The sequence below is a fragment of the Muscardinus avellanarius genome, assembly GCF_963383645.1.
Source record: "Muscardinus avellanarius genome assembly, chromosome: 7".
Classification (NCBI taxonomy): domain Eukaryota; kingdom Metazoa; phylum Chordata; class Mammalia; order Rodentia; family Gliridae; genus Muscardinus; species Muscardinus avellanarius.
Window position 1 is genome coordinate 34370159 of NC_137793.1, and position 27494 is coordinate 34397652.

General features: G+C 36.2%; 1 protein-coding gene across 1 annotated transcript in view; it reads right to left on the minus strand.

Annotated features, from left to right (window-relative positions):
* The window catches only part of CHSY3 (chondroitin sulfate synthase 3), a gene marked incomplete at both ends in the record, with an annotated part of 277339 nt that overhangs the window by 93920 nt on the left and 155925 nt on the right, over positions 1 to 27494 (minus strand). The window lies entirely within an intron of this gene.

The following is a 27494-nucleotide window of genomic DNA, read 5'->3' on the forward strand; positions in this document are numbered from 1 at the left end:
CTATCTCCACCTCCCAAGCGGGGAGGGGGGGGGATTACAAGCATGCACCACCATGCCCAGTGAAAACCAAAAGCTTTGATGAAATACTATTAACTAAAACACAGAACAGAACCTTTTTGTTTCTCCAGCTTTTCCACTACTGTAATTTTTTTCTGTCCAGGATACGGTATTGCATGTAGCTGTCATGCTCCTCAGTCTCCTCCAGTCTAGAGTAGTTCATTGGCCTTCCTTGTTTTCCATGGAGGTCTTTGAATACTACTGCTCAGTTGTTTTGTAGATTGTCCCCTCATGTACTTTGCCTGATCTTTTCTCATGATTACATTGAGACAATGCATTACCTGGAGAGAGACTGTACAGGTGATATGTTCTTAATGCAGATATCAGTAGGTTTGTTGTGACAATTTGTATTACTGGAGATGATAACCTTGGCTGAGATAATGTCTGCTAAGATGGTCTGCTGTGAAATTACTATTTTTCACATGCAATTACTAAATATTTTGGAGGAGATACTGAAACTATGCATAAACCCTATTTTGCTTATACTTTTGCTGATAGCTTTAGCAGATTTTGTTTTGCAATGGTTTTTATGGAGGCATTCTAATAAAAATTTACTAATTATAATTCTGTATTTCTAAAATTTTGATCTTTCCTTCTGCATTTAAAATTGAAATTCATCTCTAAGCAGGAGTTATTATTTCACCTCATTTACTTATTCCTGTCAATATAGGCTCATGGATATCTATTCTATTCTTTGCACTCATAATCTTAGCCAAAAGTCTGAGAAATTATTATTCTATTCTTTAGGTTATGATCCATTATCATTGAAATCTTGTCATTAAAACTTTTTTGGGCTCCTGTGCTTTCATTATGCCTCACTTGCTGGTCTCCATTTTTTCCCTCTCCCCTTTCTGGAATTGCAAGATGCTCTACTGCAGGTTGCCAAATGGACCTTAATTTAAGAAAAAAAAAAAAAAAACAACAACAACTCACCAACACTATGGAAATCTATCTTATTCGAGCAAATAAACAGAAAGATACAGTGACAAATTTATATATTTTTTTGCATCTACATTATATTCTAGCACCCCCCTCCCTAGGAATGATATCACCCACTTTGGGAACCTATACATTTAGTCATTTCTTATACTTCCCCTGCCCTGGAATCAAGTAGTTTTCTAAGGAATCCTACCTTTTATTTATTGCAGAATGGTATTTAGAAACTAATATATGGGCAACAATCGTGTTCACTGTGACTGGGAAAAACACTGCTTCTAGTCTTATCAGTGAAGAGAACTAAAAAATATAGGTATGTATATTCATGCATGTATGCATATTAGCTATGTATATTCATGCATACATAAGCATCTATATTTTTAATCTGTTTTTGTGTGTGTATGCAAACCTGTTTTTAATGTACTGCATTGTATTAGTCAGCTTTATGACACTGCAACTCAAAAAAGCTGATAAGTAGAACTTAGCAGAGAGGTTATTTGAGCTCACAGTTTCAGAAGTTTGGTCCATGGCGAAAGCTACATGGCAGAAACATCATGGTGGCAGGGCTTGGCAGAGGAAGGCTGCTCAGCTCACGGCAGCTGACAGTAGAGAGATTGAGAGGGAAAGGAAGGGACCAGGGACTGGGAAAGTTCTCAAGACCATGCCCGCCAGTGACCTAATACCTTTAGCCTTGTCCCACATAGTTTTCACTACCTCTCAGTAAATCCATTCAGATTATTAACCCATCAAACAGATAAGGTCAAAACTGATATGGTCAAAACCCTGAAGATCCAATCTTTTTACTTCTTTTTTTTTATGGTGCTGAAGATTGAACCCAAGGACATTCTACGTCTGAGCTACACCCCCGGCCCTATATTTTTTCTTTATTTTTAAACAGGTCTTACTAAGTTTCAAAGGGCCTCACTAAGTAGCTGAGGCTGGCTGTGAACCTGTGATCCTCCTGTCTCAGCCTCCCAAGTCCTGGGATTACAGGCATGTGCCACCACGCCTGGCTTGATCTTTTCACTTCTGGACATAACTCCTTGCTTCACACATTGGCTTTTGGGGGGACACTGCAGATGCAAACTATAACATACATTGATACTCCTGATTCTCACCCAGGACCCCAGGGTTCTATCTTTTCCTTTTCTTACCCTCACAGAGAATATTCTTGCTCTCATGACCTATGATAGATTCAACTATTTGTTCAACTCTAGTAGGCAAATAAATTAATTTCAGAATTCCTTACTAATATGCTGAAGAGAAACAAATCCATGAATTAGATTCTATAGATTCTAGTGCTACACGTGGTACTTTTTTATCTTTAGCATATAATATCTAGTCAAAGCCTATAATATTCATTCAAATTGCTGCTTTCCAGTTACATAGGTCAGCTCCTTTCTCCCTCATTCCCTTCAATGTGGTTTTGTGGTTCATGTGTATAATGCAATTAAATTCATTTGTCACAGTCTGTGTTTTATTTTTCCCTCCAGCTCCTAATTGATTTTGCTTAAAATTACACAGAAAAATTCATTTTTTTTATGATGTACAGTTCTGTGACTTTTGACAAATGCATGAGATTAGTGTCCACCCTGTGCCTTCACACAGCCAGTTTTGTCACTCAAGATTTTTCTGTGCTGCCTCTATATAGGAAAGCTCTTCCCCAACTCCAGTTTAACACAACTTTTTGCTTAAATTATTTTATATATTGTTTCTAATTAACTAGAATTAAACAGAACATATTAACTATGTAAAATAATAATGAATCTGAAAGTCGATACACTCGATACACTGAATAAACTTATTCAGTGAAGCTATAAACTGTTGTTTTAAACAACATTAACATTAGTGTGGATTTTGCCTTTAAAACTAAGTAGACCTAAACAAATTAAAATCATAGCATAGATGTTTTTCTTGGTAATTTTTTCTTTCTTTGAGTGTTTATAGTTAGTTTTTTTTTTTTTAATAACCCATAACTGGGCGTCAATTATATACTGAAGAGGAGTGGAAATGCCTGCCTGCTCTCTACCTCCCCCTAGTGGTAGAGAAAAGCAGTGTTCTCTTGGACAAGTGTCCTTGGCCTAAGACAGGAAGAAAAGCCACCTTTATTCCCTGCCAGACCCTTTAGAGAGTGCGCTGAAGGTGATTCATGCACAGAGAGCTAGTTCATTTTTGTATGCATGACATTATTTTTTTATTATTGTGGAAATATTAAAAGTGGATAATGGTAAAATGAGATGGAAGGCAAGCGATTAGCAGAATGCTAAAAGAAGGAAGTAAGAGATATGTGATACCTTTTAGCTAGTGGGAAAAATTATTTAAAATCATTTGCAATGATCATTGCAGTACATGGACTTTTTCTATGCTAAAATAGCAACTTTTTGAAATGAGATTCCTGGTAAAGGTTACTACCAGTGGTTGCAAAAACATACAGGAAGAAAACAAACCTGCTCTGAGAAGATGCTGTCTCCTTGAAGTGTGATAAAGCAGCAAAGGTAACCTCTAAGCACAGACTTTACAATTTCACTAACCTGCTGATGAGTGTTTCTGTGCAACCTAGAACACCTCTCATAGGGTTTTCCCCTTTGTAAAATAAGCCACACAACACATAAATGTCTAGGTTGTTCTAGTAACTCATATTCAATCATATGAAGCATATGGTAAAAATCACTTTGTGGTAATAATAATCATGGCTATTATTTATTTATAACATTTATGCTTTTTTGTTATAGACAGTTGAACCCAGAGACATACTACTTCTGACCTAGATCCCCATTTCTATTTTATTTTTTATTTGAAACAGGTTCTCACTAAGTGGCTGAAGGCCTCACTAAGTTCCTGAGGCTGGCCTTAAACCTTCGATTCTCTTGTCTCAGCCTCCCAAGCACTGGGTAAGTACTGGGTTTAGAGATGTATACCACCACACCTAGTACATATTTTCTTAAGTCATTAAAACCTGGTTATATAAGAGTATGTAGTTTTTAAAAATAATCATGATTTCAAAGAAACTTAGTGTGGTTATTCAAATAAACTAAATACTGTTTGTTTAAAAACAAAAACAATGAACTATGCCCTGATATGTACAAAATTTTCCATGTGTGACTCCTTTATGGGCTGTGGAAGTTTCTGGAAATCTGATCCATGCCTTTTGGATCATTATTTTTCTTAGGTCTTTACAACAGTAAACATGAGAAAATTCTCTAATTTTAACTGAATAATATATATTTAAATCATAGTGACAACCAGTATTTAAAATGAAAGATGGCAGCTGGGCGTGGTGGCACACGCTATAATCCCCGCGCTTGGGAGGCGGAGACAGAAGGATTGCGCAGGTTCTAAGCCAGCTGCGCTGGCTTAAGAGACCCTGTTTCCAAATAAAAATATATAAAATAGATCTGGGAGTGTAGCCCAGAGGTAGAAGGGTTTCCAGGAACCCCCGTACCACCAATAGATAAATAAATAAATAAATAAATAAATAAATAAAATGAGAGATGGTTAGGAAATGTCCTAGGTACTTTAAAAAGTTTGTTCTTTTAAGAACAAAAGTCATATGATCATTCATATGGAAGAACAAAAAACTCAGAATAGCCAAAGTAATTCTGAGCAATAAGAACAATGTTGAAAGTATCACAATATCTGATTTCAAATTATATTATAGAGCTAAAGTAACAAAAACAGCATGCCATTGACATAAAATCATTGACATCTTCAGCAATTAGGAAAATGCAAATCAAAACTGCACTGAGATTCCATCATCAAAAATATAAGTAACAATAAATGGTGGTGAGGATGTAGAGGAAAAGAAGCACTTATACACTATCAATGGAATTATAAGTTCAATGATTATGGAGATGAGTATGGAAGCTTTTAAAAGAAAAAAATATAATTACCATAGAACCATATACCACTACCCATTATGTTTCCAAAAGAAAAGCAAATACCAGAGAAATACATGCATACCCATGTTTACAGCAGCACAAATCACAAGAACTAATTAATTATGGACCCAACCTCAGTGTTCATCAACAGATACCTAGATAAAGGGAATGTATATATACACATTGGAGTTTTACTTAGCAATAAAGAAGAACAAAATTATGTCACTTGCAGGAAAATGGATGGAACTGGAGAACATCATGCTAAGTGAGACCAGCCAGGCTCAGAAAGTCAAGAGTCACGTGTTTTCTCTTATATGTGGAAGCTAGAAAGAAAAAAAGGAAAGAAAAATGACCCCATGAACTTTAAAAGACCTGTAAAGTAGTGGAAGGGAATCAAAAGCAGATCATGGAGGGAAGAAGAAACGCAAAGGGCAGATATATAAAAAGAAAGAGACCAAATAAAGCATTTTAAACTAAAATTTATTGATACAAGGACAAAAGAAATTCAGTTATTTGAGAAATAATATTCCCTATTAGCAATAATAGAATATATAGTTCCTTTGGGCCTTTCCAATGAAAAAAGCTCTTGGTATTTTATATAGATGAACAAACCTAAGCATCATGATAATTGAAGACCTAGCTCAAGACTGTGATGAATTCACAGTATGGCTTAACACATTTATTCAAGCCTAATTTACTAGTAGCATCTGCCTGTCAATATATATATTTTAGTATTTCTAGCTCAGATTTGTCTTCCAAACTAACCCCATCTTTGTGGCATAATAAAACGTGGCAGAATGGAAGGAAAGCACTCTCTTATATCATACAAAGAGGATCAAGAGTGGATTCATCTTGTGAGCATTGATGATTCTGGGCCCTCTGCCTCCTGGAGCTGTCCATTGCAGTGTAACAGTGACAGCCAAGAGGCCGAGGGAGGACCGATAAGCACTGCTGGCCTTCAAGAGGCTCAGCCACAGACCTCCCCCAGGAAGAAACCTACATGCCTGAATGAAACAGTCATGGACTGGGCTTCTTCAGGCAAACAAGTGTGCCAGATATTCCCTTTCTAGAAATACAGTGGCTCGTGACTTGACTTGGGCAGGCGTCAGCAAAAAAAGAGCCCTCCTTCTTAAGTGAGATTTCACTCTAAACTCCAGGCTATTTAGCTTTATGAAGCAGAGGGGACCTAGCAATGGCAATAAACCCTGCAAAAGTAGTAAAATCAGAACTTTAAAAAAATTCCCAAAGTATCCTTTCTTCAAAAGGAGTTGTTAAAATTCTACTTATCCTTATCTAAATATACTAAATATACTATTAGAGAGAGAGCAAGCAGTTGTCGTTTCTCTTTCAGTCCATGTGCCATGCCCCTTGTATCATAGAAGGGTCTTGTGAATTTACAAAGTGTAAGCTCCTTAATCCTTACACGTTCAGAACCTGGAAATTAAGTGATTTTTTTTAGCAGTTCATTTTCCTGTCCTCCATAAAAGTATTAGACCTAGAGGGATGTTATTTGGTCTGCCCTTGCCACCTGACATTTAGAGTGTTCACAGGTGTTTTTAACATAAGGCAATGGATGCTTAAACTTTCCCTCCACTTTTTTTTTTTTTGGTTAATTTATTTCAAGACCAGTTCTTTTTACCAAGTAGAAATTCAAATTCATTTGTTTACATTCAGGATCACAAAGGCACAACTGAAAATAAAATGCTGCAAAAGATTTTCAAAGCTGAATAACACCCCGCTTTCTGACAAAAATATAGAGATTCTCACTTTTTCAAATCGAGGACACATGGGATAATTACACACTAAAAGGACTGAATCATAGTCCCAATAAGAGGAAAGCAAAGCCTACATAATTAAACAGAACAAAAGCAAAGAATTTTTATTTTTTTTTTAAGTTCAGAAACAGCAGACCTGGTGCTTTTGGCAATGGCCCAAAAACATTTCTGGTAAATGGGAATTATAAATACTTCATAAACAGAACATCCCAAATTAAAAAAAAAAAGAGTGGGGGACTCAGATCTGAAAGAAAAGAAATCACCCATGTGCCAGACAAATAGCTTCTAGCAGGCTTTGCTAACATGCTTTCAATAGTGTTTTCAAGTCAGGTGTGGTGGCACACGTCTGCAATCTCAGTCCTTAGGAGGCTGAGACAGGAGGACTGCAGGTTCAAGACCAGTCTCAGCAATTTAAGGAGACTCTCAGGAACTTAACAAGACCCTGTTTCAAAACAAAAAATTAAAAAAGGGCTGGAAGTATAGCTTGGGGGTAAATATCTCTAAATTTGATCCCCAGCAACTCACAACAAATAGTAATTTCATCCACTTGCTTCATGGGCAAAAGCAAATTTCCCCCTTGATCCTTGAAAGATTTTCAATGTTCCCATGTTGAGGAAAGAGGCTCTTCCTACTAGGGAAGTTCATTGTTTTTTCTCTCCATTGGTGTCATCCCCCTGAAAGACCACCACACTTTCACAGGCACAACTTGATATTGTCTGTGTGTATCCTGAATAGCAAATAAAATTTGGGCTTTGAAATCTATGGACACTGTAACTACTGGGAAGAGAAGTGGGCAAAGAGCCCACAGTGCATGGTCTCCAAAGCTTGGGGAACGAAGGCATTGGCTTCTGCTCACAGCTGAAATGTTTAATGCTCAGGAGCTTTTCTAGAGGTATGAAGGGAGAAGGGAGTAGGCGGCTCACTGAAGGAATTTACAGCATGCTCGGGCATTGGAAGACTCCAGCAAAATGTTCTTCATAGACACAAACAAACAAATAGGCAAAAAACTCATGAGAAAAATAAAAGGCGTCTGGACATTCTCAGAACACACCAGCACCATCCCAGGCCATTTCTGCCTTCTCCGCTCTTCTCTCAACTTGAGTGAAGAGGAGGACAACCTGCGGCAGAGAGGCCGGGACTGGCCTGAGGTGGGGGAGGCAGGCACTTAGGCACTTTCCATTTAGTAAGAGATGGAAACCTCGATGTTAATACCTGGGGTGAAGGCGAGAGCCTTGGGAACTGTAAGGGATTTTAGACAGGAGCACGAAAGAAAGTAGTGTGAAAGAATACAGATGCGTGCCCCCTGCTGTGTTCAGCTAGTCCAATAAATCAGTCACAACGGCATTTTCAAATTGAAGTGTAAATATTGGATGACCCAGCTTTGCTAGTCCCCGGTTCTTATCTGGACCCATGCGGACAGTAATAGACTCCCATTTTCCTTACCAGCAGGGCTTCATGGAGGCCAATTTACAGAGTTCTACATTCCTTTCACTTGTCTGCCTACTTGTATCCACACAAAGAGAAAGGCATATAATTATACATGCACAAATAAATAAGAGTAACGTAGTTTTCTAATACATGAGAAGAAAACAAGCAGGATGTCTAAATCATGCAATGCCTACTTCTCTACGTGCAATTCTGCAAACATTTTTCAAACAATACCTGGGTATCCACTGTCACAAATGGATAAGATGCTGAAAATGTAAAAGTTATACAACTGAACACATTTTGTATCATTTGCAAATTGAAACTATTGATTAGCAAAATTTTAATGTCTACTTGAAGACAATATTTTTTCTCCTGGTCACTTGATGCTTCCTCTATTACAGACTAGAGTTTTTTGCTTTCTGAATAAAATAACTCAGCTAAGTAAAATTATAAATAATTCCAGCCAAGATAGAAAATGCTCTGATTTTAAATGTCATAATTATTTTCTTGACATGAAGCTGACTCATTTTAACCTGTTTATTATATGTTTATATCATGTATCCACATATTGACCAAAATTTGTATTCTATTTTTACATTCAAGTTTTTAAATTTTAATCAACAAATAATTTTATTATTTATGGGGCACAATGTGATGTTTTCATACATATACACATTGTGGAATAATCAAGGCAGGCTAATTAGTATAAAAATCAGCTGAAATATTTATCAACTGTTTGGAGAACTATTTTTCCGTTTTAAACAATACAGAAAACAATTACCAATTGAAAACTGGTTATAAAAAGAACACCAAATATTTCTTATTCAAAATCACTTTTGTAAGTTAGAACAACCAAGATAACACTTAAGAGGGCATCTCAATTCTACAATTCCTCGCCAGCCTGGAAGAAAAATGAATTCAGAATTTGTACAAGGTGAATTTTATGAAAACTGCTCAACACTTTGGTCACACTAATAATTGTCAAAGTTCTGTTTCAAATACAATAGATCTGTGTATTCACTTTTATAAAACTATTCTTATAGTCATTGTAACTACAGGAATTACTACTATCATCACACGGGTGGTTTGGAGAACATTTAAAAAATTTCTCTTTTAGCTGGGTGTGGTGGTACATGCATGTTATCCCAGTATTGTGGAGGCTAAAGCAGGAGGATGGATTGCAGGTTCGAGGCCAGCCTTTGTAACTCAGTGAGACTCTGAGCAACTCAGAAAGACTATTTCAAAATAAAAAATAAAAGGGACTGGGGTGTAGCTTGGAGGTAGAATGTCGCTTGGTTCAATCCTCAGTACTACAAATAAACAACAACAAACATAAAGCAAAACAAAATTCTTTTAGCTCTTTTGAAATTTATAATAGTCATTATTTAAAAGTTTGATATAAGAATTTTTCACTTGTTAAAGATAGAAGATTTTCAGCAATTTAATTTATGGTAAATGTAATTCCAAACCCTAAAGTAATTGGAGAAAATGTCTCAGAGAGCTAACATATACTTCCTTAATGAGACAATTATAAAAAAACAGTTGTGGGCTAAACTACATTGATTAGTTTAACATGTTTATCTAACTAGATTAAAATCAGGAGATAAATTTGAATGGTGGGCAAAAAGGCTACTTGAATGATAAAAATGCACATTTCATATTTAGAGGAAGAAAAATACTGACATATAATATGCAAAATGTAAAGAAAAATATAAAAGGAAAACAGAAAGCCCTGAATAAGTCAATTTAAAAATCCCCAAAATGCATAATCCTCAGAGTATTCTGTTTCAAAAAAAGGAAAAAAAACCCACAGAACTTATTTATGATAAAAATCTCACATCATCACAAAAATGCTACTGTTCAGAATCACATATTTCAAGAATTCACAGAAATATAAAGGCATTTTGAAGAGATGCATTGGAGAAAACTTGCCAAGATGGAAAAGCATCTCAGTAAATTCGTTATTATCTCAACATTCATTTATACTTATCACCTAATTCCTTAACAACACGAGATAAATTGTTACTCCCCATAATTATTCAAATTGCCTTTAATATTTTCCTGTTATATTTATGGCTAAGTCAATTTTACCTTCTTACAGCATGGGATTGTTAGGCTTAGGGTAGCGAAAATGAATTTTGACAAGAAAGATGGGATGTACTTTCCTAAGCATCCATTTTCTTAAAATGCTAACATGGCAGAGATACATGTTTAAAATAATCAAAGAGAACCTTTTGAAAAAATGCTTTGCCAGCTCAGTACTTGCTCCGATCTCACATATGAATCTATGTAAAAAAATAAGAAACTGAGAAACAAGTTAGCTTGACTGCTGATCAAATGTGCAATCCCCAAAAGGAATGAAATAATTTTAAAAAAACTGGATTTGCAGAAGCACAGGTATTAAAGAAGAAAGATACAGATTATCTGCTGTGGGGGAAAAGTATGATTCTATAGTGCATTCAACGGGAACTTACCACACTGAAAACAGCTGGAGCTATCTATTTCTGTGACTTGTGCCACGATCACGAACACATCTCCTTCTTTAATGTAATATTCTTTAGCATCAGAACTCCCTTTGCCTAAGCGTGTATGAGTAATTAAACACACCCCGTTTCTGTAAATGGGAACTAGTGCTATGCGCTCATCTCTTTGAGTTTGCTGGAGACACTTGGTATAAGTGAAGCACATGTCAATAGGCCTTCGCCCCCCACACCTCCACAGCCACACCTGGTCTGTGGGGATAAAACATAACATGCATAAGGGAAAACAGTCATTAAAGAAAACTCATTAAGAAATCAGCCAGGTGTTTTAATGTAGAAATTAGCACTACTATAATGTGCTCAGATAATCTCTTATTCTACAACAAGAGAGCATTCAGTGCTGAAGGCAAAGCCTTAGGATAAAGCATGTTCAGAAAGTGTTCTTTCAGAATAAAACACGTGATTTGAAACAACTATACTATTTGGGTTTCTTTTTTATTTTTATTTTTATTTTATTTTATTTTATTTTTTGGTGGTACTGGGGTTCCTGGAAGCCCTTCTTCCTCCGGGCTACACTCCCAGACCTATTTTATATTTTTGAAACAGGGTCTCTTACGCCAGCGCGGCTGGCTTCGAACCTGCGAGATCCTCCTGTCTCCGCCTCCCAAGCGCGGGGATTACAAGCGTGCGCCACCACGCCTGGCCGTGATTTGGGTTTCTTACCTTGAACAAAACTTACATACTAGTGGCTGCTTCTTAAATATGTTATATCTAAAATCCCTTATATTAATTTCCTACAGAGAATTCATGTTTAGCAAGATACTACTCATACACCATTATTGATACATTTTTATTCTTTTATATTAAAGTATTTCTTATATAATGTGTAAGGAAATATTCAGCAATTAATTGAATTTCTGCTGAGCTTTTAATATAGGGACCCTTAACCCCACAATCCCATGAACCTCCAATGGAGATGAGAAGTGCTAACCCCTTAGTTCCTATCAGCCCGGATTCAGGTGGAAAATGTGATTTTCCTTTGTCATCCTATTGAGCCCATCGGTCTGTGGAAATTCCTAGGGGAAAGATTGTGTTTAATGCAGAATGTCCTTAGTATTTACTTGTGATTAAAGATACATGAGTAGAGGAAATTTCTACTTTAAGCAATAACTGGGGAAACTTTCTTATAATTTCTATGTTGTTTTGATGACACATCTTTCAAAAGGGAGGACAAGCATATAGAGTAGGTGCCCAGTGCTTTTCTGCAATGTCACATATCTAATAGTCACACTATGCTCATGGGGCGTAATTGTTCATTCAGAAACAGGGGCATGAAGAGTCCAGAAGCCTGACCAAGATCGCACAATATGGGAAGCATCCTGGACCCACTCAGCTCTTTTCTCCCTACGTGTTGCCCATTATTTTAAGATATTAATGTAATTTTTAAAAACGCAGATGGTCTTTTTAAAAGAGAAGCCAATTTGTTCAGCTCAGCACACCCTGACATCTAGTCTTGGTTATTTTCCAAGGATTGCATTAAATGATTGATACTTTTTTTTTTTTTTTTACATTTCCAGATTTTACCAAATATCCTAAGAAAAGGACCAATCCATTATAAACAAAATAAAAGGCTTATTAGAAAATAATCTCCTTGAAGAAATATACTGTGAGAAGAAACTGATGCTAGTGGGCTTCATCCAAAAGCTCACAGAAGTTAGCTCTTAGTTATAGTACAGTCTAAAATCCACACGGAAAGTATATGCACAGGCACTGTGCTACTGTTAGAATAGATATTATAGAAATTCTAGATCCAGTGAGAAGTCTTGGTCTCAAAGAGATGAGTACATGGTGTAATGAAAATATATATTGGCAGACTGACTCACTGAGTCAGGAAAGGCTTCATTGATGAGATGAAGTGGTTTATATTATATATCTCTATTGGGCATACTAGAATTATACATAGAAATAAAAAGGATCAATTAAAAAATCTTAGGGATGTAAAACTTCCAATTAACTTGCTTCAAACTCTTTTTTTAGTGGGCAAACTGAAGGACAATTAATTCATCCTGCCCACAGAAACACTGAGTAAATTGAATTCTCTATGGCTTGCAGAAACAGCTGCATGGTAGATAGGTTAAAGACAGACAGGTAGATATAAATTCTAAGTATATGTTTAAGTGTATGTGTATGTCGAGAAATGTTCAGATATATTTCTGAAGGGCTGAAAATATTTTCTTAAGCAAGGCTAGCTATCAGCTTGTCAGAAAACAAACCAAAAAATTCAGTGACTTCATTCCAGTCTCTGAGTGATTAGAAGGAGGACAAAGAGAAACAGAGTCTTCTGGTTCTCATACTGATGTTTTGCTCCCCAAATTATTTGTTCTATATAGATTTTGTAAACACATAAATAACATCAGTAATGATCATTTGAAACTTGTGACAAGGACTTGATATGAATATCTGGTTCTCTCATACCATCTCTACTCAGAAAGTATCCTTATTATTTTGCTTTAACAGAAAAAGATCAAAGACTTAAAAAAGTTGTGCTGTTGCCTAGAGCCAGGCATCTATTAGAATCATATCCAGTATTTGAACACATGTCTGTGAAACTCATGTCTGTGTTCTTAACTGTGATCACTCTAAAAAAAAAAAAAGTCTTACAGAAAATGGTGGACTCCAGTCTGTGTACTGGAACAATCACTGAGATCATAAAGTGGCAAAAAATATTTGCTTAGAAGTCTAACGGGACAATATTCTGTTTTCCAAGTTCATCCCAAAATTTATCTTAAGGTTAAAAATTCCAAAAATGCCACGCCCAGGAAATAGTTTTTTGAGAGTTGGCTTTGAGACTTTAAAAGGGATATTTTAATTTATTTAAATGTATTTATAGGTCCATAAAATGCACTAGAAAGAAAATGTCAGACCTGAAAGTCTAAGGAGAGAGGCTGTGACCTCAGCTTCGAGGTGTGTCCTCCTTACAACCTACATTCAGACTGGGGAGATGGGAGAAAGAATGTTGTTATGGGTCTCTGAGGCAGACACGAGAAAAAAGCAAAGGATGATGTTCTGCTTCAAATACAGTAGCTCTTCATATGCAGGCAGTGCTTTCATTTGATGTTTGCTGGAATCTTTCACAAAGGTAATCTCATCAATCCCCATAATAACCTTTAGAGGAAAAGGAACCTCAGTACTTAATGTCCTACTTTGATGACTGTAGCATACTGGACAAGTGAGCCTAGAGGAACATGTGACTGAAGAGAGGCTGGTACTAGAGACAGGGTTGGGTCATGTCCCATGGATCCTGCCTTATCCTCCATGGCTCCACAGGCCACCCCAAGAGGTACAAGTGATAGCTGTGGACAGCTATCTCTCTTCCTCTTCCAGGCCCCCACTGAGCATCACCACAGGTACAAGCCCTGACTGAGCAAAACCATCAGGCTTTCTTTGATAAAATCAATAGGAATTCACTGGGGTCTTTCATAGCTTGTGTTTTAAGGGCCAAGCCCTAACTGGGCAAAACCATCAGGCTTTCTTTGATGAAATCAATAGGAATTCACTGGGGTCTTTCATAGCTTGTGTTTATAAGGGTTGTGCAAATAATATGGATGCTTTCTGAACATCTGATTAAAAAACTGAAGAATTAGCTTCACTTGATGTCACTGATGTATAAACCTTTGAAAAGTTACAAATGATCTCAGAATAAATTCCCTTTTAATCCTAGAGTGATCATATTTATGGAGATATGATGACTTTGGAGGGACCACAGCATTTGTTCATTTAGGTGTCAGCTCAGTAGACAAATGTTTACTGTCATCTCCCCAGAACAACACAAGAGCAGCATAGCATGATCCAGGCATGGCCGCACTCACTTGTAACCCCAGCATTTGGGAGGCTGAGACAGGAGGACTGCAGTTCACAGGCAGCCTCAGCTACTTAGTGTGGCCCTTTGCAAGTCAGTGAGAACCTGTTTCAATATAAAGACTAAAAAAATAGGGCTGGGAATATTGCTCGGAGGTAGAATGCCCCTGGGTTCCATCCCTAGTGCTGCAATAAATAAATAAATAAATAAATAAATAAATAAATAAATAAATTCCTATAACAGCCAGTTATAAACTATTTCACCTTGCATGGGTTAGTTTAGGTCTCTAAATCTCAGTTCTCTCATCTATAAAATAGAAATGAGGTTTTAAGATGTTACGGTACAGATCAAATAAGAAAATGCATACAAATTACCTAGCACAGAGACTGGCAAGTGTCAGGTGTCAATCGCTGTCAGTTGTTATGACTGCATATTCATCGTCAGCTTTTCCCCTTAGAATAGTGTTACTAGGGATTTTCCACTTGTGTACAATAAAATACTTAATTTTCTTTACCATGCATTTGAGCTAATATATATGTAGGAGGTTATTTGAAAAATTACACACAACAATTTAAAAGGTAAACAGTGAAGCCAGGAGAGGTAGCACACGCCTGTAATTCTTGCATATGGGAGCCTGAAACTGGAGGATCACAGGTTCTAGGACAGGCTCAGCAAATAATGAGACTCTTAATCAACCTAGCAAGACCCTGCTTCCAAATAAAAGTGAAATGGGGCTGGGGGGTGTAGGCTTGGAGGTATAATGTCCCTGTACCAATAAATAAGTAAATAGTAAATGTGAGTAATATGGATATTTCTGAATTATTCCCATTGTATTCAGATTTATCTGATAATCTCAATATTCCATTTACCATCACAGAAAAGCTGCTTGTATATAAATATAACATGCATTGAGAAAGAATTTTTCAACTCCTTTTTGCCTATCTCATCAAATTAAATACTGTCCTGAATAGACGAGAACATTAACTCTGCATATAGCACATAGAGATGTTCCTGGACCAATGACTGCACAGTGAGGATTACTCATGTTTATTTTTCTAGTCTTCTTTAAAATTTTACCCTGACTCCCACCAATTTAGCCATATTCGGCTATCTAACTATTTCCCACTAGAAGTATACTTTCCTGCTGTATACTCAGTTGAAATTAAAGCAAACTCCGGAATCACTGGTGGTGTGGGAGATGCCTAGAACCTTGGAAATTGCAGTCTCTCCCAGCAACATAGAGGCACTATGTATGAGTCCCTTTCAGCTATGCTTGTCACTGTTTTTTTAAGTTTAAAACTTTTATTCAAAGTCAAAATCATTGGATATGTCTTCTACTCCCCACCAAAAGAAAGGTTACATTTAAATCTTTGTTGTACAGTAAGGAGGATCCTCAGAAGAATGGGAACAAACTTACCATATGATCCAGCAATATCACTTCTGGGAATCTACACAGAAGAAACCAAACTACCAAACTAATGCATGCATATCTATGTTCATAGCTGCACAATTCACAATTACCAAACTAGAGAACCAGCCAAGATGTCCATCAACAGATGAATGGATTACAAAACTATGACATATGTACACAATGGAATTTTATTCAGCCAAAAAGAAGAACAAAATTACATCATTTACAGGGAAATAAATGGAACTGGAGAACATTCTGCAAAGTGAGATTAGTCAGTCACCAAAAGTAAAAAACCGAATGCTCTCCCCTATATGTGGAAGCTATGGAGAAAATGGGACATAGACAAAGAAGGGGAAACTATAGGTGAGCAAATAAGACAACCTGAGGGTGATGGGAGAGAGGAAGAGGTACATTTTCTAATGTACATGGTGTACATACACAAACATATCAAAGTCAATCACTAGCTGGCAGAGCCAGTGCCAGCACTTCATTATTCCCAAGGAATCCCTGTCTTCTTTGCTTTTGAATTTTATCATGTATCTTATTAGATTTACCTTTTAAACCTGTCTAGTTGCTATGCAATTTGAGGTCAAGATTTATAAATATTTCAACTTTGTGTTCTCCATAGTGCCACTTGATGTCTTATCTGAATAACAGCCACTTGAGAAATAACAACATGAATGGAGAAAGGAAACAAGTCTGCCCTTAGAATCTAAATAAAAATGAGCAGAGGCACGGGGTACATTCAAACAGGAATATACAATTGCATGAACTGACATCCAAAATTGTAAGTATACCAATTTCATTGAATGTTAGAATGCTTTACTGTATTAATTAGTACATTTCAATTAGTTTTTTAAATATCCTGAATACTAAGATATCCTAAAAAGCAAAATTTCTTTAAAAAAAATCTTGGCCCATGATTAAATAAAAGAAGGTACTGGATTTTGTTTTCCTATAAAAGAAAGGAGAAAATAATACGTTAGATATAATGCTAAGCCTGAAATTTTTATGCTCATTGAAGGTAGGTGAACTATGAAATCTCTTCTCTGTTCTTTGGGGAAAAGCAACATTGGTTTTTAAAACAAATGGTATAGCACTCTAAATGTCTACAAGAATCTGTAGTCTAAGAGTCCTCTATTTCATTTAATCCTGACAATATTTCAGTAAGAGAGAAATTCTTATTTCATTTACAAATAATAGAACTAAAACTCAGGGTAACTTGTACAAAGCCTTGTGGCTATTTAGTTGAAAAACTTGATTATTTTCATTATGTGTTTATTTAACTCCAACTGTTCAGTCTCAGAAACTCAACTTTTCTCTTTATTTTATATAAAAGCAAGGTTTCCAATTGCATTCAGTAAAAATTAAATACTATTTTAATGGCATGTTTATGTGGCAGTATTGAACATTATGTCAATATGAGGTTAATGAAAAATTTGAAGAAAGGTGCAGTATTATAACCTTTAATAAATTATTTCTTCTCAGAAGATCATTTCTAGGGAAAACTTTATTTTTAGAACCAATAAATACAAATGTTCCAAATATTTTCCATGTATGTAGTTGAGTTTTTTTTCTATACAGATTTTGTGAGATCATATAGAAATTCAATATTATATCAAAAAAATCACTTTCAGAGTTCATAGATATTAAGAGAGCTGATTTGGTGGTAACAAATCCATTCTCTCTTTCCTATATTACAACAGTTTTATTCTATTGTGCTGCCCTCTCTTTTAGGAATGCATACTGTATTTCTAGTAGGTAGTATAATATTCCAATGCTGAAACTTATACTATGGATACCTAAACTGTAGCTGAAAGTTGGGAAGGATGTGGAGAAAAGGGAATGTATGAGAATTGGAAAGAATTTACATTAAAACAGCCATGTTGAAAAATAATATAGTGGTTCTTCCAAAGCTGAACATAGAGTCACAATATGATCCCCCAATCTCACTTTGATGTATTTCCCTATGGAATTCTAGTTGACATATTGAAGAGACATGTGCACACTCGTGTTCACTTCCACGCTATTTGGAATAGAGAAGAGAAAGAAGCAGCCTAATTGTCCATGAGTGGATGAACGCATAAAGGAAAGGAAGCTCTGTGTGTGCACAGGTGTGCGTGCAGAAAGACAGTGATTGCTCCCACTCAGCTAGACTTTTCCTTCTTCTATGAGGTAAAATAAAACTGCCTTTTTTCTCATACAGATGTGGATGCTGTTACTCATTTACTTACACTGTACAAACGGTTCATAGGATCGACCCAATTCTTCATTTGACAGTTCACAAATATCAGGTTTGTAAATTTATTTGTACAGAAAGCATTTTTATTTTTACGCAAACACCCAAATTTAAAAGTCCAGGCCAGGTCTAGTAGTACACAGTTTTAATGCCAGTATTTGTGAGGCTGAGACAGGAGAATCATGGGTTCTTGGCCAGCCTCAGCTACTTAGTGAGCCCTCCATAAATTAGTGAAACCCTATTTCAAAATAAAGAATAAAAAATCAGACTGGGGGTGTATGCTGGCAATAAACTGCCCCTGGGTTCAATCCCCAGCACCACACACACACACACACAAAGTGCAGGCAACCAAAGAGTACTTAATGTTTTAAGTTTGAAGTTTATTTCTGGTACACAGTTATGAAATTGTGCTTCTCCTAGTCTTCCAATTAGTTAACAAAGCAATATATAAAGGTCTCTGTATATCAAAGGTATTATTATTACCAAGAAGGTATTGCATTAAGTTATTGTCAAAGTTGGACATAAGACTGAATAACACACTGCTAAACTGGTAATATTAAAAATCTCTATTATCTATTAGTCTATTGTGCTTAACAGTATAGACATACAGATAAGTGAATACAATGGAATATATAGTTATGTCTATTAATCTCCAAGCCTTTTCCCCTGCAAACAAAAAGAACTAAAGACAAATGACCAAATCTTTCTGCAACAGGATAAAATCGTCAAAAATCTTACTGTTCTGTGTTTATTTCTCACCAGTTTTATTGTGGGTTGCTGAAAACAGCTTTAACAATATTAAGATTTATTTTACTTTTATATATTAACACTTCAACAGTATTGAATATCTGTATGTTTTGCTAAAGTAGTAAAAGTTGAATTTATTTTTATATAACTATAATAAACAAGTCAGGAATAGGACCTTCAGCAAACAAATAATTGTGTATTGCTCTCAAAATTATCTTCTAGTTTCAACTCCTAATAAAATCAATTTCATTTAATCATTTAAATATTAAAACACATGTAGTAAATCATGTAGTTAATTATGCATTTATATTTAAAATGTTTTTATGAGTTTAAGACAGAAAAATCCATGGGAAATTTACTGAAATGCATCAGGAAAATCAAGACTTGGGCTTTTTTGCCTCTTTAGTAATTTTCTCTAACTCATGAGTTAATTATATTTATTATATTTTCAACCCTGTATTTTTTTCATTTGAAGGGACTGGACCCTGAATACACTAATAGAGATTATGGTTTTTCTATGACAAATTATTTACAAATAGAATTAAATGTATACACGTTTTGAGTACTTCACCAATTTATTTATTCAGAAAAAGTCACTGAGTTCTAGACTGGTTGACTCTGATACTAGGTTCTATGATGCCAAAAGAACAAAACATTCCCTTTCATCAACAAGTCTGTTTTATGGTGCTAATGGGACTCACCACAAGAGAAAGATAAGTTCTTTAAGCTAGAACCTACTAGTGGCAAATTAGAAACAAATGGACTGCAAGTAGCATATACCACCAGAACTGATGAAAGCTTTCAGAAAACATCTTTATAGAATAATACTGCCCAAGACTGTGGTCCTCATAAGGAAACACAGTGTACTTTCTTCCCATGAAAATAGCTTCTTGTTTCCTTCTCAGACTTTTATGCTTTGACAACCCCTTCCCTTGCTAGGGATATTAAGTGAATTCCCCACAAAGATTTCTATATTAAGAAAGGGCGTATAAATTGTGTTACATGGTTTTTTTATACTTTAGCAGAGTAGTATTTTTCTTAGAGTGCTTTTCTGGAGATAAGGGATAAATAGGAAGTTGGCAGGGCTGAAGCCAGCCCATCCTGTGAGCACCTGGACCATGCTGTACAGTCAGAAGCACTGATTCAAAGCAGCAGGGAGACACTTCAGTAATTATGAAATCTTCTGAAAGTAAAATAAGCAATTAGTGAATGTTCCATCTTATTTTTTAATTTTCATGGGAAACTCAAGTGTATTCAATTCTTTCACTTGCAATTACAGGGCTCATTAACAGAAACCCGTGCTGCTCTGTGTATGATAATGACATGTAGCTGTTGGCTGGAAGACGAATGAAGACTTAAAAATGAAATTAAGTTCAATACCTAAACAGGCCACACTAAAGTAGAGGTGAGAAGAGATGCTGGCAATTTAAATATTACAGAGTTACTCATAATATATATTTATAGTTTCCCAGATATTTATGTGCTGAGTACCCAGTTATTTATTGGGACAGTTATTTACAGACTGACAAATATTAAACTTTCAAAGACCTGAACCAGAGCTGAGATTTATTCTCTAAAAAATCCTAAATTATTTTTAGGGACCTAAACAATATTAAACCATTCATCAATGTTTTATTATGAGAGCTCTAGAACCCAAAGTAGAATAAAACACAATCTCTGGCTATCATATAACAATCAAGTAAAAAAAGAGCAGATATATAAACAACTGTAATCACTTAACATCCACCCTGGTCATGCCTTTTGCCTTCTGGTTTTCTCCTGTCTTTGCCTTTTTGCCCTCTTTCCTCTGAGGGGACTGCCTGTTCTGGACCTTTCTCCAGAAACCTTTTTCTCTACTTAAAGCTCAATATTACAGACTACAGAGTAGAGTAGGGAACTTTACCACTTCCAGATTGTCCCTTTCCTTCTGGGCAAAAGCACTGTTTTGAATTTTATGTCCTCAGATTATAGATAATATCATTACTTGTCACCATCAAAGATGACAACTTTGGTCCACTCTTGCTCAATTTTTGGAAATCTTAACTCTTGGTTTTCTCAAGTATCTTCAATGCTATTGTAATTGTTTATAACAGCACCACTGACAAAAACCATTCTCTCAATCTTTTGCTCTTTCAAATCTTTGAGTTTGTCTAACACATTACCTCGGCCCTCCCTCAATCTCAAGTCATGCTCTTTATCTCATTCCCAATGAGTATACCTCATTCACAGTCTTAGTTCCCATTACCCCATCCTATGGCCATCATCTTCTCTCACTCCAACTCACTCTTTCAGTACCACCAAAATTATTCAGCCCTTTCAAGACCAACAATCAATTGTCCAATCATTATTATAATAATGTCATCCTTTTCTCTATAGTTAGCTTTAAATTCAAGGTCCATTGTTATAGTAATTCTCTTGAAACAATCTGAACCATTAGTACTCTCTTGATTTGTTTACTCACTTTAAAAATATATCTGTGAATATATCCAACTTTCTATCTACAATCTATCTCTGACTCCTATCTTAATTTCACACCTCTCATCTAATTCATCAACAAATTTTGTTGGCCTTCATTAGAACATATGCTGCCAACCCGATCCATGCTATCATCTCCCTCATGGGTTAATGGATAGATATTCCCTCCTGCCTTCTTTGCCCAACTATAGACTATTTTCAATATATCATCCCCTATTTACTCTCTTTTCTCAATGTATGCCAGCCATAATAGCCTTTTTGTTACTTTCACAGCAAGCCAGGCATACACCACAAACTTTAACATTTTCTTTTGCCCAAATGCCCTTTCCCAACAGTCATATGATTATACTCTCAGGTACATGTTATTTGAATTACTGTAATGTAGAAAGTGGAGCAAAATAAACTGTCCAAAAAAATGATAAGAACATGTAAATGGTCTATTTAAATAGTAGGGATCAAAAGTAAAGCCAGAAGAACCAAAGAAGATACAAATAGCTATTTAAGAAAAAAAAACCAGGGAAAAGAATTTCCTGCCATAGCCCTGTAAGGATCTTTCTAATTGGCAGATATATCCCTAAAAAGTACAGATGGATCTGAGGGTGTTCACTGTTGATCTTGATGATAATGAATATTTGAGTCATACCACTTTCCATTTTAATTCCATGCTCTCCATGAAAATAATATGTCATTTGGACTTAATAGGTCACTTGGAAAGAATATGTCATTTTTTTGGGCATGGTCATATATGCCTGTTATCCCAGGACTCAAAAGGCTGAGACAGGAGGATTGCAAGTTCATGGCCAGCTTCAGCAATTTAATGAGGTCTTCCACAACATAGTGAGACCTGGTTTAAAAAGAAAAATTGAAATAGTGGTGCATGTTTGTAATCCTGGTACTTGGGAGGCTGAGATAGGAGGATTACAGGTTTGAAGTCAGACTCAACAACTTAGTGAGACCTTCTGCAACTTAGTGAGACCCTGTTTCCAAATAAATAAAATCGGGCTGGGGATGTAGCTCAGTAGAAGCCCCTTGGTTCAATCCCCAGTGCCATGAAAAAGGGAGTGCTGAGGGTGTGGCACCAAGGTAAGATGCCCTTGGGTTCAATTTATAGTACCACAAGAAAGAAAGAAAGAAAGAAAGAAAGAAAGAAAGAAAGAAAGAAAGAAAGAAAGAAAGAAAATAAATTACATGTCATTTGGATTTTCTTGAAACTTTCCATTCAGATATAGAATGGACTAATGGACATATATATGATCCTTTTAAATTATTCCAATAAGTCACCATGATGTTTATAATTTAGCAACCCAGGCATCTGCTTACTGGCAAAGAATGTGCTGACTACTGATGTAAATATGTTAGACATAACTATAATATTTTTAATTCATAAACTGACATGTTAGCATCAGCCCCCAAGAGTTTATTTTGTTCCAGAACAGATTCCTTATCAACGTATTGACTTACTATGAATCTCAACTGATATAACAGGGACATCCGTGGTAAGTCCCAACACAAGAGCCCTTCCATAGGGTCCCATATGTGCAGCTACCTGTCAGTGCCCCCTATCGCCACTCTCCATGAAGTGCCTCTATTTCAAAATGTCAATTAATGTGAGGAAAGTCTCAAAAGGAGTTTCTATACCCATTACAGAATGTGAGGTCAGCAACATTCTACTGAATTTATAATCACATAGCAGAGTGACACTTAATAACAAACTTGGTCTAGGAGTGCGATAACATTTCATATGGAAGATAACAAGGTTGAGGATTTCAAGCCTGAAGGACACAAATTATTTCAAATTCTACACCTAAGAATAATAATATATTTGATGTAGTTACTCCAAGACACCAGCTTCCTTCCCATGTCTATTTGTATCCAACAGACTGCTTTAACTTTTCTAAATAGACATTTCTACCAATCAAAAAGTATTTTTATAGAAACACTCTAGATTCAGCAGGTTGTGGTGGCACACACTTGTAATCCCCGCACTTGGGAGGCAGAGACGGGAGGATCACGCAGGTTCGAAGCCAGCCTCATTGGCTTAAGAGACCCTGTTTCCAAGTAAAATATAAAATAGGTCTGGGAATGTAGCCTGAAAGTAGAAGGGTTCCATCCCCAGTACCACCAAAAAGAAATGAAAGAAAGAAAGAAAGAAAGAAAGAAAGAAAGAAAGAAAGAAAGAAAGAAAGACTGACTCTAGATCCATGTTTTATTATACAGCTATTTGAAAAGCTTAAAGAGAAAACAAAATTTCATTACTCCCAAGAGTCATTCAATTAGAAAATATTTGAGTGCTCACTGTGTATAAACTATTCTACTAACTTTGTAAAGGATATACAATTTTTCAAATATTCCATTACAAAAGAGAACTACAGTGACATAACCAATAACAATATAAAAATCTGGCAAATGCACAGAAACATTATAGAGTAAAAATTTTAATATGTGAAAGGAAGATAACTATTTGGCCAATGGACTTAGAGAAGGCTTCAAAAAGGGAAAGAGTTCACTGTTACTGGGAAATTCTGCTTGCAAGTTTTTGCAGACTATAATGTGAAAACTTTAATATAAAACCATTTCTCACCTAAGGTCACTACAAATTGTGTTGAACAGAATATATTTGGGAGTTAGAGAATCAAATGCAGGCAAAGAAGATACTTGATGCTAATTCACAAAATTCTAAAACACAGTTATAAAATGCATTTCTTATGTTAGCAGGTCATTGAACAGGAGTGCAGCACCTGGCCTGGCTGGCAGGAAACCAGGCATAATGCAAGCCTCTTGAAGGAGCCATCATGCGCCTACTGTAGACCCCAGATACTGAAGGATGCCAAGAAGTGTCAGAGCCCCGAGGCTTGCTCCCGGGCCTACTGGCTGGCTCTGCCATTTCTGGGCTAATGTTAAGCCTGAATACTAGAAGAAAATGGTTCTTAATTTTCTTTATTCAATAGTTAGATTAAATAATAAAAATTGCCGGGCATGGTGGTACACACTTGTAATCCCAGCATCTGGGAGGCTGAGACAGGAGGATTGCAGTTTGTGGACAGCCTTAGCTACTTATTGAGGTCCTTTGCAACTCAGTGAGACCCTGTTTCAAAATAAAAAATAAAAAATAGGGCTGGGGGTATAGCTTGGAGGTAGAATGACCCCAGGTTCCATCCTCAGTACCGCAAAAAATACAAATAATAAAAATCACCCAATGTCCAAGTGTTATGAAAACTAAATACAAATAATACAAACAAACAGCTAGGAGGAAATAAAGCTCTATTAACCCAAGGATTGGGTGAATTTACTAGAATTGTCAAGTATACTTTGCTTTAATTTTCTCTCACTCTGGGGACACTCAAGTCCTCTTGTGTGAAATACCCCAATTCCATTTTGTTTGGAGGGTACTGTTCTACAGTATAGAAGTAACTCTGGGCTTTTAGTAAGGCATTCCAAGTTCAAATTTCATCTCTGTTACTAATTAATTGTGGGCCTCTTGACAAGTCCCTTAACTTTTATGCTCCCTGGTTTTCTGAGTATTCAAAAGAAAAGAGGTTTTCTATGGAGTTTCTCTGGCTTTATCACACCCTATTATTTCAGGGGCAGCAAAAATTATAACCAGAGTGTTCTGGAAAAGTAGCCAGGATAGTTGTGTACAGAGTCAATGGGAAATGAAGTTTGGTCAGAGACTCAAAAGTCACTTAGGTTTCCTTTAGAATATGAAAACTGAAAGATAAATAGGAATATTTAAAAGGAAGTAATGATTAACAGAAATCCCTGACAGAAGCAGAAAAATATGGTTTGAAGAAGCGGACAGAAATGATGGCAAGGATTCTTGCTTTTTTGTTGGTATATTCTTAGGACATGCATGTCCAAGTTTGGGTTTATTTTCCATGGTCAGAGCCAGTGTATATTTGGGAATATACACTGAGTTAATGCAGTATAACTGAAAGCACCTTGAGTGATCATGGTATAATAATAATGCATCTTAACCAAGTACATTAGTTAGAATTAGGAAAATTGTGAGCCCTACACTAATGTGACAAGGAATGAGACCGTGAAGAGCAGACACTTGTGTTTAGTAAGCTGGAATTTTCCCAAACTGAAAAAGTCGGTGGATGGATGTGATTAAACAATGATGTTAACAATAAATTTAGTAGCATATTAACAAAGTGAATCAAATGTCAGACGAGAAAGACATCTTTCTCTGATCCTTTTATACTCGCAATACAGTAGCAGTATCTTAGATATTTTAATCAGCTTTTCTTGAGTTAAGAATCAGACAGGTTCTTGGAGATAGTCTGATAGACCATCAATGTCTCAGATGTACCCAAGAACAAGATGCTACTCCAGGGAGCAGAAAGAGTCACCTACAGCAGAGACCTGAGTGGACACCAGGCAACCACCACCAAGCGACCTCATTTTATATGAAGTGCCTTAATGTCTCTATAACGAGAATCCCCTATGAAAAGGAATGAATGAGGAGTTGCTGGACTATATGGCTTTTTAAATTTTAATTTGCAATAGACATATGCTGAGAACCATCATTCTTCATTGAATATTCCAACATTATTTGGAGAGGACTTTTGTGAGCTAGTTCTGAATGTCAGTGCTCTTGCTTCAAAGAGAACTTTTTAAGACAATGAGTATTAAGTTCATACTTTTGAAGGCACAATCTAAACAATTACTGCAAAAAATGACAGATTTTTACATAAATTCAATTGTTCAAAGGCATTTGCATCTGTTGACTCAGTAATAGTGAAATCATAGCCTTCTTCCAGATGAATGCTTTAGAGAAAGCAAGTTCTATTCACGGTAAATCATTATATACAGGGCAAAGAAGAAAAACAAACCGCTATTCCAAGCTAATGCATGCAGAGTAGAATTTATAGTGGATCCCATTCTGTGCACTATACAAATACTCTTCCTAGGTAGGGAATCAGGAAAAAAAATTCATTAAACTTAACATAAAGGCAACACCCAGATAAGGTTAAAAAGGTAATAGTTCTTCATACTTAGCAGGATTATGAGGTGACCTATCTGTTTTTCTCTTTTCTCCTGGCAAATGACCTGCTTTAGACTTAATTCCTCAATCCTGCAATTCACACGGAAGAATTCTGAAAGCAGTGCTGGCCCTTGGGAATTCTGTCAGATTTGGCTATAGATGAAGATTTAGATATACCAGGATTTAAAGATCATAGATCCATTATGTAATGCATGAAGTCAACGAATAGCAGACAGAACTTTCATCTTTTTCCCAAATTAAGCAAAATTATTTGAGCTGTTTTCTAAATCCTTAACATATGCCACAAGAGGTTTGCTTCTGAAACTTGCCTAGGGCAAGAAAAATCATTTCATAACCCACCTCCCTTATCTAAACACGTAAGAAATGATCAATGAAGAATTGAAGCAATAAATAGAACTTTTTTCCAGGCCTACTTAGCCACTAGATGATTATGTAAAAATTCTTTACTTCTGTTAGCCTCAATTTCTCTGTGTAAAACAGGCCTTCAGTGGGGACAGAAGAGAAGACATGGAAATCGCGTGGCGTGTTTATGACACTGAGTTTGTATCTGAAAATGATTGCTAATAATATTATTGGATAGAAATATTTACCATCTCATGGAATAATGTTGAAAATATTTTTAAATTAAAAAAAAACACATCTTCAGCTCAGTTGTTTTCTAAGCCAGTTGTTTTCTACATCTTCATCAGTACATTTGCCAAGGCTCCAGGGAGCCTCTTCTTTATTGTCTGGACAGGAGGCAAAATGGGTCTGACAGCCAAATCCAAAAACTTTGCTGTCAGAAATGCTTCTCGTCTATCTTTCCTTCCCTGATTCTCAACGGCTGAGGTTTAAAATTAAGGTGCTGCCGGGCATGGTGGTGCACGCTTGAAATCCCAGCGTTTGGGAGGCTGAGACAGGAGAAGCGCACAGGTTCAAAGCCAGCCTCAGCTACTGAGTGAGGCTCTCAGCAACTTAGTGAGACCCTGTTTCCAAATAAAGTATAAAGGTCTGGGAGTATAGCCTGGAGGTAGAAAAGCCCCTGGGTTCCACCTTCAGTACCACAAAAAAAGAAAAAACTTGAGGTGCTGCCAATATGATGGTGTTAAGAAGTGGGGCCTTCAAAAACTAGTTAGGGCCATACAGTGTTTCCCTTGTGAATGGGATTAAGGTGCACATATAGGGGGCTCCCTGCAGCCTGGGGCTAGTTTGCCCTTTCCTT